A 13,762-nucleotide genomic window follows, 5' to 3' on the forward strand; every position below is an offset into this window, starting at 1 on the left:
TTGAAGGAAGTCAACAATACGTTGAGGCGCTTAAAGCACATGAAGGTGATACGATCACTGTTTGCTTAGCGACTAAGGCTCGTGTCACTGTTCCCAAAGTTCCATTGAACTTAGGTATAAAGTTTCTAGTATGGAAAGCTGTCTCGTCCTTGATTTGGAAACGAGATATGATCTCATCCTTGGTATGGCCTGACCAGAACACCATAAGCCATGGATCGATTGGAGGTCTAAGACCTTAGGCGCCACGAGCAATGTTCCAAGCAAAGTTTTGGAGAGTCATGAACCCACCTTTGCTAAGCAACAAAAGCGCTATTGGCGCGGACTATTGAATAAGTCTGTCAGTGTTTTAGACATTGCAATGTCTGAGTTAACAAACTCCAATGTTAAAACCATTAATTCTGAGCCCGACTCAGCAGAAAGAAATGGAAGGCACGTACTCCGTCGAGTGACACTCGTTCTAATAACGATTCACTGAATGCTGAAAGCATTGTTGGCCTAAGGCCGAATCATCAAGGGTGCAATATCCCTGAGATACGTGGAGTGGCACGTCTAAGTACACCGAGTATGGTCGACCGAGGTGGCATCATACTGAGTGTCAGTAGTGACACTGTTGGCGGTTCGCCAGGACCTCAAGGGTGCAATATCCCTGAGATACGTGGAGTGGCACGTCTAAGTCCACCGAGTGTGGTCAGCCGAGGTGGCACCATTCTGAGTGTCAATAGTGACTATTGGCATTTCGCCAGGGCATTTTGGGTCAAACCCTTCTGATGCATGTGAAGCGACACGTAAACGTTCGCTGGATAAGGAAGTTGAGTTACCTAACTCCTGGTCGGCTGCCAAATTAGACACCATGTCTTGTATAGAACCAATACAGGCTGGAAAATCTAGGGACGTGAATGCCCCGGCCTCCAAGAGGCGTATTGTCTCTACTCCAAGACAGGGTGGACACGAAGCGTGTATACCCTCACAAAGTGATACCAGTGAGCAAGTACATACGCTTGTAAATGGCTTAACCGGTAACATTGAGCCGTAAGTTAGCCTTGCGGCAATCCCTTCGTTATGTGCTCTTTTAGAGCGAGACGAAATGTCTATTGATGAGTGCGGTCGAGCCTTATAAGCTGGTGACTTATCTGAAATGGTGGCCATTCGACCTATGGTTGAGTTAAACTCATCGTCACTTCTCGACGAAGCTGTCCTGGATGACACAAAAGCTGCACTTAGTGCGCGAAATGGGTCATCGTTCCTTAAAGATCCTACGGATCCCTTTTATTCATTAACTAAGGAATTCCAAGATGTGGTATGTAATAACCCACCATATGTTTTACCACCGGATAGAGGTGTTCGTCATGAAATTGACTTGGTTCCGGGAACCAAAAAGCGTGTCACAAGACAATGGCCTTTACCAAGGGAGCAGTGTGACGTCATTGGCGATTTCTTCCGTGCTAAGCACGAGGCTGGAATGGTACGAGAGAGCAAATCTCCTGATTCGAAACCGACATTTTGTGTCAATAAGCCAAATGGCAAATGGCGCATTGTACATGCTAACAATAAGCTTAACGCTGTCACTATACCAGCACAGCACAAACCCCCATTACTTAAAAGGATGTTCTTCAGAACGATATGGTGGGACGTACAATGTACAGTGCACTGGACTTAGTCGATAGCTGCTCATGCGAGCTAGCAATATCCCGCTTACAGCAGTTAGCCCCCCAAACGGTATGTCATGGGAGTGGTTGGTTATGCCACAAGGGCTTTCCAACGCCCCGGCAACATTTAATTGTCTAGTGACGCAACTTTCCGCCCTCATCGATGTTACACACAGACTTATTTCGATGACATTATTGTCCATAGTTGTGCGGAGCAGTGTTGGTAGGATATGGAAAACCATTTAGACCATTTGCGAGCAGTGCTTGAGTGTATGCGCACAAATAAACTGTATGCCAATGCATCTAAATGCATTTTTGGCGCAGACGATTTTTTTCTTTAGGATGCTTCATTAAAAAGCTAGGCATTAAGGCGGCTCCCGCTAAGGTAAAAGCCATAGTAGAATGGCCGGTTCCTAAGAACCAAAAGGATTTGCGCAAGTGGTTGGGTCTCGCCAATTATTTACACAAATATAGCGAAAACTACGCTGATATGGCTAGGGCATCATCTAATCTCCTTAAAAAGGATACAGATTGGTGCTGGACTAGCACCGAACATAATGCTTCTCGAGCAGTTAAGGATAGTCTTATCCATGCTCCGATCCTGGCACTGCCAAATCCGAATTGGCCTTTCATTGTCGTCTGTGACGTATCGGATTTTGCCCAAGGCAGTGCTCTGGTACAAACAGATATTGATGGGCGTGAACGTGTTATTGCGTTCGAGTCTAGACAGATAATGACAAGGAGCTACTGGCTATGAAGTATGCTCTCGTAAAATTGAAAGTTCATCTGCTCGGCTCTAAGCTGTTTTTTATATATACAGATCACGCGTCATTACGCACGGCGACTAAACCGCCCCATCTCTCACAGAAACTGGCCCGATAACTATCCTTTTTCGCGGAAACAAGTCCAAGGTGAAGTATAAGCCTGGCGAGCAGAAGCTTTGCCCTATGCATTATCACGCAGGTCGGATTATGAGCTCTCTCATATAACGACTATCATGTTGCCCATTGCTAAATTAATCCGTTCGGCTTACGCCAAGGGTGAACAGTGTGTAGCTCTGCTACGAGCTCTAAAGAACTCTGATTTAGGTATTAAATGACCGGCACGTTTGCGTGCAAGGTTACATCGATCTTCTATCGCTAACGACCTGCTGCTTTATTGCACAGACATCGCGGACCCTCCGCGTGTCGTTGTTCCTCATGATGAGAATTTAAAGTACCGAATCCTCTATGAGGCACACGATACTGTCCTTGTTGGTCATCTTGGTAGAGAAAAGACCTACGGCTGCATAAGCCAGAGTTAATGGTGGCTTAAATTTTATAAATGGGTCAGCACATATGTCCGCACATGCGAAACTTGCCAACGGGTTGAATCCTCGGCACATGCTGCTGCGCCACTGGCGAGCCTTCCCGTCCCCATAGGTTGCTAGGAGTCCATTAGTATGGATTTTAATTTTGGTCTACCGAAAGATTCAGCCAGTAGCTCCGGCATGGTGGTCTTTGTTGACCGATTGAGCAAAAAGGCTCACTTAGCGGCCGTGCCGGATTCCATTGGTGGTGAAGTACAGCAAGGCTATTTATTGATCGCGTGTTTCGACAAAATGGTTTGCCAGTGGCAATTGTCTCTGATCGGGACCCCCGTTTTACGGTTAATTCCTGGAAATCAATTTTTCGAGGGCTTGGCACCAGATTGAATATGTCCACTGCGGACCATCCGCAGACCGATGGTCAAACTGAACTTGTCAATCGCGTCATTATAGACGTTATACGCAGCATGTGTGCTCAGACACCAAAGCGCTGGAGCTCAATGCTCCCAGTGGTGAACTTTGCGGTAAATAACGCTTTAAATGCCTCTATAGGCTATACTCCGTTCTATGTCAACGGTCTGACCCACCCATACGTTCCATTAATGATACCACTGCGTGGCTCAGGGCCTGGTGGGGGGGAATTAGCCGATAGGCTTGCTCATATCAGCCCTGTTACGATTAGGAAACAAGTAAGCGAGTTTCTCGCGACGCGATTTAGTATCTTAAGGTATGTTTGGGATACGATGGCTGATAGCCAAGACAAACAAACAAAAACAAGCAGATGCCAAAGGCAGAAGCTGTATTATTATTTTTTATCGTCTGAGACCGAGTTTTACTAAACGTCAAATATCTACCTAGTTGCGGTCTTCAAGACCAAATTGTGCCCGCGCTTTATTGGACCATTTACGATCGTGACCAAGAAGGGCCTAGCTTATACGCTAAACGTTGCTAGCAAGCTGCGTACACACCCAGGGTTCTACGTTGTCTTGCTTCAGCCATATCGGGATCCTTCTCACGTGGACTTGAAGGCACTTGCGCCGAGACAGGCGGTCGTGCCGCAGATTGCTGCTTCCTCACTAGGATGTCCGGCTGGCCCTCTGAGCGTCAAAGGCAGTTCCGAACCGTCTCAAAAGAGCACTAAACCCGAGCAAGGACCTCACGAAGAAGTTGCACCTCGTGCCTTAGAGCATTAAATGCTTCCGCTGAAATTTGGTCCCCCTCCCGCGCTGCTTGATGTGCGGTAAAACCTTCAGTTTGATGTGGAGTACTTTTAAAGCGACGCCGTCGTAAGGGTCATTACCAGTATCTGGTGAAGTGGCTAGGATACCCTTCTTCTGAAAACCCTTGGGAGTTCGAGGGACCTCTTCGGCAAGATTGTCCGTGCGCCGTTGACGTTTTTGAGCGCCAAGTTCCGGGTCAATTCGCGTCAAACGACGCTTCCCACCACTCGACGTGGGATAAGGTGGATCTTTAGCCTCAGTGCGGCTTCGAACCATGGTTGTACGGTCAACCAAAGCACTGAAATATGGCTAGGCTTTTCTTATCTTTGTGGCATAAATGCCGAACGTAACTGGCCTTTGGCCTTAAGCTTAGCGAAATCGAAGCGAAGCTTCCGTTTCAAACGAACCTCATCCCTATCTGCAGATTCTCTCGGATTTTCCAAATATTATGAAGTTGGCGGGCCCGATGGAGCCATTTCTCAAAAAGGAGTATATTTTCACTCCTTGTCTTGTTTGAAAACAAAACGATCGAAATTTCCCTAATGAGGTCACTGAAGCCCCACGGGGCTTGATCACGTAATCGCATCAGATACTGGCTTCGCGTCATTACCTTTGGCGTAAGGTATTGCTCGTGAAGAGCGTTGCGAGCAGCGATCTCCTCCGCGGCCTCGCCGGGTTACCGGAGATCCGGATGCCCAAGCTGTGACGCACTATCTCTTTTTGACGCTCGTCCGCACTAAGCGGAGTGAATCTAAATTCACTATCAGCTTTGGCTTGCTATCTCGGCAGCTCGACGTCAAGCTCTTTCCTCTATGAGGATTATCCGCTCTTGCTCTTCATCGAGCGGATTTGTAATGAGGTTGGACTCAGGATCCCGTGTCCTGCTCAATTCAGCTAAGACATCAGCGGTACCACGTTCTGGGAACGGATTCGGGGCCCGCCGATGTTCATCTGGAGGAGAAGGCGTGAGAGACCGACGCTCTTTCTCCTCCTCCTCTGATGGAGAGTGACTTTCAAAGTCCACCATTTCCTCACCGTCGAGGAAGGTTTTAAGAATTTGTGACTTATGCTTGATTGTCATGAGACAAAGGAGAGTAAAACACAACCGAACGGTTAGCTGTTCAATTTCCAACCTCAAAGAGGAAATGAAGCGAATGTTATCACCCGGTGTCAACAGTCTGATAGGAAGGGTGTAATGGGGCACACATCTGTTGGGGAACCATTGTTGTGGTACATTTTCTTAATAGGCAAAATACCCTTTTTCTAATAGTTAAATACTTAAATCCCATTTATTATGGGTAACAAATGTGATCGCCGCCAGATATAAATCTGGCGGCCGAAATCTATTTTAAATTGGCTGGAGTAAGGTCTTTAAATTTTATTAATTAAATAAAGTGCAGTTATCCTTTTGAACTTAAAGCGTTAAGTGCTTTTTTGAGGCTTGCGCGTTAATCTGTAAGAGATAGAAGCCTCCCAAAGGTATATCCTCTTGAGCACTAGTTGCCACTTGGTTCTACGAACCCCTAAATTCCTTGAACTTGGATTCCTTAAGCTTTAATAGCTTGTACGACTCATTGAGTTGTTCAAATCATTAGTTCAATAGAACTAAGTGACTCTCTGGGTCTGAAAGCCTTCCTCTTACTTTAGGAGCGAGGTTGCTCCGCTACAAACGGAGTATATGTTGTAGACGCATGCGCCGAATTGTTGATGGTGGATTCGACCATCGGTAAAACCTCGCTCCAATTCAGATACGATTGGACGTAACCTCGAAGTAATTCTTCAAAGAAGCGATTTACGCGTTCCGTCTGACCATCTGTCTCGAGATGATCAGAAGTTAACATAGTCAGCCGTGTTCCGGGAGATCGGAGCACGGATTGCCAACAACTCCGCCGTAAATTGCGAAGCTCTATCCGAGACCAGTTCACGGGGTAACCTATGGAGTTTGAATACCGTGTCGATAAAGACACGGGCACAGCCCGGAGCTGTGCTTGACTCTGGTACTGCAACAAGATGTACTATCTTGTGAATCTGTCTCCAAAAAGATGGATTCCATTGTTTCTGTGATCGTCTTTGGGAAATCCGAAGACGAAGTCCATAGATACGGACTGCCAACATTCTGCCGAACGTGATAGAGGTCGGAAAGGTGCACAGGATGAAGGGCTAGACATCACCCGATGACTAAACTCGCAAGCACGAATGTACTTGCGCACGTACTGATACTGGCGGGGCCAGTAAAAGTCGCGACTTACTGTGAGATAAGTTTTTCTCACGTCTGGATGCCCACTTTTTGGTGCATCGTGACACTCATACATGATGCGCAACCGCAAATCATAGTGAGATTGGACCGTGTAGTACAGTAAGCCGTTGCGTGTTTTGTATCGATCGGATGACGATCGATATGAAGCCGGTAACCCTTTAAAACATATATTGGATAGATTCATCTGGTGATCCATTGAACGCAGAAGGTCCTTATCTTCTGTGAAGGCTTTATTTATGTCATCGAACATAGTTTCGAGAGGAACACTTGTAATGAGTGTTGCAAAACAGGGATTATTTTCAGTGCAGCCGGCTCAAACTCAGATCGGCGTGACAACGCACCAGCGACGACATTAATTCGTCTTGGTTTATATTTCACGAAGAAATATAATACTCCACGAAGAAGGATAGCCACCTCGCCATTCTTTTCGAGAGGCTTGGGCTGCTTACGGCCGTGTGTAATGACGCACGGTCCGTATATACGATGAATGGTCTATCTCAGAGGAAATGGACCCTAACTTAGCCAGTGCATATTTTATGGCAAGGCGTTCCTTGCCATGCAGTGGGTAATTGCTTTCAGCTGACTGCAGCTGACGCGATTGGTAACAGACGACGCGCTCCGCGCCGTCCGTATCGTATTGCATTAACGCACAGCCGATTGCAAAATCGCTGGCACCACAGACCACATGGAATGGTCTGTCTTGATCTGCAATCGCCAAGATGGGTGATTGCATCAAGCTTTGCTTAATTCCCTCATAGGAACGCTGCCAATTAGCGTTCCATAACCATTTTTCGTCTTTTTTTCAAGAGATTAGAGAGATGAACTGTCATCTCTGCATAATTGCGAGAGTACTTGTGCAAGTACGCCGCTAAACCAAGGAACTTTTTAAGTCTCTTGACATCGACTGGAATTGACCAATCGGTAATTGCCTTGATTTTTTCGGAATTAGGGATAACGCCGTATTTGTCGACGATTCCAAACAGTGGTATTTCGCTTGCAGCGAATATATACGTTAGGTTTATCAACTCTCACGTCCGTCTTTCCGTCCATAGCCCGGCTATGGACGAATACATCGTCGAAACAACTCTGTGTGAATTCTCGCTCCAGTCTCAACAAATTCGTTACGCATCTGCTGAAAGTTGTAAAGCGTTAAAAGTCCCCTGTGGCATTACTAGCCATTCCCAGAGCATCCCACTAGGATTGCCGACTGCTGTATGGGATGTCCCGTTCACGCTTAAGGATCTGATAAAATCCATCTATCATATCCTTCGACGTAAAGATGGTACTCTTATATATTTCATCGATGATTACGTCTTTTCTAGGTATTGGCGCTTGAGCCGGTACCCTGGAAGCATTCAGTTTATTGAATGCGTGCAATATCCGCCAGCTTCTTGTGGCCTCTCGCACACAGAAGGTCGTAGAGCTATGTGGGAAGATTGATTCCCTTTGATGGCCCGCTTTTAATCGATCGATAAAAAAATTAGGAGGCAGTATGAGAAAGTGGCCACTGTTTCATGACACAGTACTTCGAGCCCGGTTTGAGCTCGATATCATGCCTTTATCCTTAGGCAACGCGCATGGAACCGATTCAGGAAATACATATCTGAATTCAATGAAATCCTTATATAAAGGATTTGTCTAAAGTGACTCCCAGGATTGAGTAGTATCTCTCTCAATCCGAGTCTTCACATCGAGGACACTTTCGTCCATCGATGAGCTGCTGAGAAACCGTTCGTTCTCTGCAAAAATTACCGCTGACCGAATATCGGTTACGTATTCGTCCTCTGTGAGAAGTACGCAGAACGTCTTGATTTTACCACTATGTAGATCTCTGAAGAACCGCTTGGGTTCTAGAGTTGGTAATTGAGTTATCTCCGAAGTTACCTTTCGAGGCGCATACAGATCAAGAGTATAAGCGCCTACTCTTGATCCGTGATTCACCAAGACATTCAATGTCTCGGTTTCTTCCTGAGATCCATTTGCCAGAACCTGCCGAGGGAGTAATCCCTCGGGATCTTGAAGTCTTGTCAATTTATGATTAAATATTTAAGAAGATTTCTCCTCAAGTACGTCGGGACTTATTCCCTCAACGTCTTCCGGCTGAGATTGCACTATCACAGTTGGGTCCTCTTCAGTCGATTCTCTAATCGACCTAGGATCATCGTGTTGTCCCTTTTGGGCAACGGGTATCTTACTTGACTGTCGTCTGCTAGGCGGACTTTTTCTTTTCTGACTCAATCTACTGGACTTATTCGAGTGGTGGATCTTCGGCGCAGCCTGTGCATTCGCACAAACACCGGCAGCTGACTCCTCAGGGTGATAAGTTATCACACTGTGATCTCGTGTAGTACTAACTGTTGAAAGGCCTCGACTGTTCGTATAAAAGGTGCGACTGTTCGTGTGATAGGTGCGACTGTTCATGTGAAGTTGAAGGCATGCGACTCTCGGAACAGGTGGAGCACCTTATGGGCCTACATGAGTGATCGATGGTAACGGACGATAACGGACGATAACGGACAAGAAAGGTAACCAAAGATCATAAGCTCCAAATACATTTAGTTTCTTATTTACCTTCCAGACTTAACAGGTTATGAGCCCAAACCCCCCCGGAAGACCCTCCAGCAGCTCCGCTAGGTGCTCTCGGCCCGCATGCGGTCGATGAGACGACAAGCGACAGCGCGGACATCTCTCAAGCGAGAGAACGCGGGACCTCCGAGCACGGTGCAGATCGTCTGGATAGACTTGAGGGACTCATCGGGAACCTGATGCGCGAATTGGCACGGGAACGCGCAGAGCGGGCCCAGCAGCCTCCTGCGGACCCTGACACCCGAATGGGAAGTGGCTCGAGTGTATTCAGCCAATTCTTGGCTGCTGAAAGGAATCGGGCGAGAGCCGACTCCCTCAGTGAAGCTATGGGCATGCAAGTGCCGATTGGGATACCGCAGCATCAGGCGCAGCATCAGCGCCAAATTTTTCCGGCGGTTCAGCCTACTGCGCAACCCTACGCACAGCCAAGGCAGGATTTTTACTCCCCGCAAAACTTCGGTGTCAAGATGCCGAGTGTCAAGGATATGAAGCTGCCTATCGAGCGCTTCACTAGAAAAGAAGAATACAAAGGGCTAGGAGCAGGGTTCAAGGACTGGGGTTTGCAGTTTCTGGACGAGCTTGGAGCGGCTCAACGCCTCAGTGGAGGTGAATGGCCTGAGGAGTTTAAGATGAGGACACTTAATCGGTATCTGGATGGAATCGCTAGAAAGCATTTCGATAAGATGAAAGGAGCCTGGGCGTCAGAAGCACCCACGGTTGAACACTTGATGAACAAGTTGCTCGAGGTATATGACAGAGAGATCACTGTGGAGCAAGCCACGCGGTTTATGCGAGCTCGTAAGCCAAATGATCGATCTTGGACGGAGCATTACCAGTATCTGGTCGCCGTAGCAAGTTCGGGGTGCTGCCCTGATCGATTTGTACTTCAGTACATATGCGAAGGTGCATCACCGGACGTGAAACGAGCCATGCAAACGCGGCTCGATCGCCGTCGCACTGACTATCTAGAGCAAGCATGGGAAATGGCAGACTTCGCCAGTACATTTGAACAAGATGCTGGCGCTCACGTGGTTAGTGGAGGCCGTCAAAGTACTCATGGCAGAAGTTATGTTCGCGGCACTGACGTCGCAGCTAATGCATTGATTGCTCGCGATGAAAAAAGGTGCTGGGGATGTAACCAGCTTGGCCATACCAAGAGAGAGTGCAAAACTAAAGCAGGTGGTAAACAGGCTTCATATGCTCTAAGTACCGGAGTCTCTTTCGATGGTATAAAGCAGAGTTGGATTCTCGATAGTGGCGCCAGCAGGCACCTGGTGATGGACGTCAGCATGCTTGCCGACGCAATCGATTGCTTCGATGAATGCAATATCGCTGATGGACAAGCTATCAAGGTTACAAAGGTGGGCCAAGTCAAGTTGCAAGCATATGTGGATGGACGTACTCACATTGTTGAATTGAGTGACGTCTACTATGCAAAGGACCTCACGCACAACCTACTTTCGTACTGCAAACTCGAAGAAAAAGGGGTTGCACTGAGTTACGAAGATGGACGTCGCTATTTGAGGCGTGACAGCGATGGAGCACGAGTGTTTGAGGTTGAAAAAGAAAACAACGTGCTGGTGGTGTGTACGCAGATTATAAAGGCTACACCAAGAAGCACTGAATTGGTGCATGCGTCACTACTCACTGAAGATAATGATGATGAAAACATTGTGCCTCTTTTAATTGCAAGGTACACATACTAAGGACAGACGGTGGTGGAGAATATCGCAACGTGGACATGTTTTGCAAGGAGATCGGAGTGACGAGACAAGTGAGCGAAGCTGGAAATCAAGCTTCCAACGGAAAAGCAGAACGCATGCACAGGACAGTACTCAATATGGCACGGTGCATGTTATTTTCGAGCGGACTGCCGTTACATTTCTGGGGTGATGCAGTCCAATACGCGACTTATATTTTAAATCGCAGTCCAAGCAGCGCCAATTTGAAGCGAGCTTCCCCAATCGAGGTCCTGAATGGAAATAGGCCCAGTCTTGCTGAAGTCGTGGTCTTTGGAAGTCCGTGTACGGTCTATCGCGACCCAGGAAAGAAGTCGTGGAAGCCCCGCGCTGAATTTGGCAAAATTGTCGGGAAGAATGACGAGACCAAGGGATTCAAGGTATATCTTCCTCGAGAAAGGCTGGTCATTACGACGCAGCATGTCAAGCATGTGGACACCATGGTTGTGGATGGCAACTTGCAAATCAACAACAGCTACGCAGAGAGGACCCTGGTTTGAGTCAAGCTGTGGAAACAAGGAAAAAAACTGAGAAGCAGAAGGAGTACTCAAGTACTTGCAAGAGACCGTGTAAGCGCGGGTCACGTGGTAAAGGGAGAAGTTCGAAGAACAGAGTACCGTCAAGCGGTGACGATTCTCGCATAGTTGTCTCGGCTAAAACACGCATGACTACCCGCCACATGGGCTCTAAACATGTGCCAGTTGCAATGGCAAGCTTGGTTGAAGATCCGAAGACCTACAGAGAAGCAGTACAGTCGAAGGATGCAGCACTATGGCGAGAAGCGATGCGTTGCGAACTTGAATCGCTTAAATCAAACAAAACGTGGGAGGTGACACTACGAAGACCTGGGCAGAAGCTTTTACATTCAAAATGGGTCTTTAAGACAAAACGACACGCTGATGGAACTCTGGAGCGTTTTAAAGCAAGGCTCGTAGCCTGTGGAAATGAGCAATCATATGGTGTAGATTACACCACAACATTCAGTGCTGTGATGAAAATGACGACAGCAAAGGTGGTGCTGGCGTTGGCGCGAATATGGGGGGTTCCTGCTCGACATGGGGATGTCCCTAATGCTTACGTTAAAGCAGATAAAGAAGAAGATCTCGAAATTGCGCTTCACGTGCCGCAAGGAATGGAATTTGACGAGCACGAAGTACAAAGTTTGGGTACAAGTGACAGGACCAAGGTGGCGCTGAAGCTCCTAAAGAGCCTTTACGGGCTTAAGCAGGCTGGGCGTTTGTGGGCACAACTGTTACATGATACACTGGTGAAACTTGGATTTACACAGTGCTACACCGACAGTTGTTTGTACACAAAAGGAGGTGTCTCAACGATTACGCTAGTGGGTATCTATGTGGACGACCTATTGGTGTCTGCTAAAAGGGCCTGTGACGTGACCAAATTCTTCGATGACATGAAGGTACTCGAGGTAAAGGACCTCGGCGAAGTGTCTAAGTTTCTGGGCATTGGCGTAACGTATACCAAGGATAAACGTGACGTTAACCAAGGATTCTGGGTACCGTTTGGAGCAAACTCAGTGCATTTGCGAAATGCTTGCTGGTCATGGTCTGGATCAGGCTAAACCTGCTCGTACGCCTATCGGTGATGAACAAGACGGCGAAGGACGAGGGCGATTTGCTACCGAGTGGTAGTGACGGTACACCAAAAGGACCAACAGTAAAGATGTTTCAATCGTTAATTGGAAGTCTGCTGTGGTTGTCGCGGTGTACAAGGCCGGACATTGCATTTGCTGTACACCGGGCCAGCCGGCGGGCGCATGCACCAAGGGATTGCGATTGACGTTGGGCAAAACGAATAGTTCGATACTTGAAGGGAACTGCCAATCTACAGTTTGAGATGAGTGGGACGATTGGAAGTGACAGTTCTCAAGATGTTGTTGTTGGAGGCTACAGCGACGCAGATTATGCTGCGGATCGTGCGGATCGAAAATCGGTAAGTGGAGGAGTTCTATGCTTAAATGGTATGGTTGTCGGTTGGATGTGTCGGAAACAGGTAAGCGTGGCATTATCTACCATGGAGGCCGAGTTTGTGGCTGCATCACAAGTGGCGAGTGATTTGCTAGGATTGTGTGAGCTACTGGGTGAGATTGGGGTGCGCGTGACAAAGCCGATGCTTATGCACGTTGATAATCAAGCTGCTACTAAGCAGGTACAAGGCGAAGATAGTGCGGGAAGAGCAAAGCACATCGCAGTACGTCTCAAGTTTATCAAGGATTACAGCAAGAAACAAGCGGTCAAGGTGGTATATTGCGAGTCGCGTTTAATGCGAGCTGATCTTCTCACCAAGACGTTCGCCGCGCCGAGATTGACGGAGCTGTGCAAGCTGATCTCGATGGTGTAAAGACATCTCGAGAAGGAGTGTTGAAAGGCCGCGACTGTTCGTATAAAAGGTGCGACTGTTCGTGTGATAGGTGCGACTGTTCATGTGAAGTTGAAGGCATGCGACTCTCGGAACAGGTGGAGCACCTTATGGGCCTACATGAGTGATCGATGGTAACGGACGATAACGGACGATAACGGACAAGAAAGGTAACCAAAGATCATATGCTCCAAATACATTTAGTTTCTCATTTACCTTCCAGACTTAACACTAACGACCGTATCACAAGTGAGGCCATCGCACTCACTCGTAGTACATCCACACGCTTGTGGACGCTCCAAGACGTTCATCAGATGGCCATCTGATGAACAAGTGGCAGGCTTCTTCACGGATCGATGATGCCAGCTGATTCTTGGCTCATATTCTCATAGCCAACGTAAACCTAGAATGACATCAAATTTGTCATCCAAATCCAGTACGATGAAATCATGATCGTACTGTAAATCTTTTAATGTGTAGTGAAATTTCACTACGCGTTTCATCACTATTATTGGTGCGCCTGTCGCTGGACGCACCGCGCTCAACATATTTGAGCCTAGACCCTCTAGCGACTGGCGACGAATAAAGTTATTCGACGCTCCACAGTCCAATAGGGCTCTGAGTGATAA

Source organism: Bremia lactucae, linkage group LG9 (assembly GCF_004359215.1).
Source record: "Bremia lactucae strain SF5 linkage group LG9, whole genome shotgun sequence".
NCBI lineage: Eukaryota > Oomycota > Peronosporomycetes > Peronosporales > Peronosporaceae > Bremia > Bremia lactucae.